The 1,372-nt window shown below is 35.2% G+C and overlaps 1 protein-coding gene across 1 annotated transcript in view; it reads right to left on the bottom strand.

Moving 5' to 3' along the window:
• The window catches only part of Hltf (helicase like transcription factor), a gene marked incomplete in the record, with an annotated part of 84,646 nt that overhangs the window by 13,426 nt on the left and 69,848 nt on the right, over window positions 1-1,372 (bottom strand).

Genomic DNA, 1,372 nt, shown 5'->3' with positions numbered 1-1,372 from the left:
AAAACCAGCCTTTCAGAGAGTTCTGGAAGCAATACAAAGAGCTGAAGAAAGGAATGACTATACCCAAGGGATTACAGAAACAAATCCAATGAAGGTATAACTGTGGAAAAGTACAGCTATATCAAGAATGTAAAACAGAAATAAAAATGACAGGACTCAATACTCAATCTTTCATTAATAATTTAAATGTTAGTAGACTGAACTCTCCAGTTAAAAGATGCAGATTAGGTGAATGGATTAAGAAACAAAACCCATCTTTTTGTTGTCTGCAAGAAACTCATCTCACTTTCAGGGACAGACACTATCTCAAAGTGAAAGGATGGAAAAAATATACCAAGCAAATGGCACTAAGAAAAAAGCAGGCGTTGCCAATTCTAATATCTGACAAAAGTGACTTTAAACTAAAACTAATCAGAAGAGATAAAGAGGGCCACTTCATTTTGATCAAAGGAAAAATGAATCAAGAAGATATTAAATCATGAACATATATTCACCAAACTCTGGTGCACCCAACTTCATAAAAACAATACTACAGAACTTTAAGACTCAGATTAATCCCAACCAATTAATAATAGGGGACTTCAATACACCACTGTTTCCATTAACTAGGTCAACAGGGCAGAGAGTTAACAGAGAGACATCTGAATTAAACAATACCATATATCAAATGAATTTATCAGACATCTACTGAGTATTCCACCCAAGCACCAAAGGACATGGAACCTTCTCCAAAATCCATGGAACGTTCTCCAAAATCGACTATGTACTGGGGCACAAAACAAACCTCAACAAATACAAAAAGATTGAAATAATTCCATGCATTCTAACAGACCACAATGCAATAAAGCTTGCAATCAACACCCGAAAAAGCCCTAATCACCATATGAACACATGAACCATCACAACAGACACCAAAAATATCCAGATCATTATAAGGGAATACTTTAAAAACCTATGTGCTACAAAATTTGAAAACCTAAAAGAAATTATGGATATCTAAAGGCATGGGAACCACCAAAACTAAACCAAGAAGAGATTAACAGCTTAAACAGACCCATAACACAAAAAAAGAAAGAAAGAGCACCTCCAAATCAACAAAATCAGAGATGAAAGGTGAGACATCACAACAGACAACCAGAAAGATATAGAACATTATAAGGGAATACTTTAAATACCTATATGCTACTAAATTTGAAAACCTAAAAGAAATGGACGGGTATGTAAAGGCATGGGAATCACCAAAACTAAACCAGGACGAGATTAACAGCTTAAACAGACCCATAGCACATAAGGAAATTGAAACAGTAATACAAAACCTCCCGACTAAAAAAAGCCCAGGACCAGATGGATTTACAGCAGAATTCTACCAGAC

The sequence above is a fragment of the Nannospalax galili genome, unplaced genomic scaffold, assembly GCF_000622305.1.
Source record: "Nannospalax galili isolate Female #2095 unplaced genomic scaffold, S.galili_v1.0 scaffold423, whole genome shotgun sequence".
In the NCBI taxonomy this organism is placed as follows: domain Eukaryota; kingdom Metazoa; phylum Chordata; class Mammalia; order Rodentia; family Spalacidae; genus Nannospalax; species Nannospalax galili.
The sequence above is the reverse complement of the archived record's forward strand: the minus strand, read 5'-3'. Positions and strand labels throughout refer to the sequence as shown.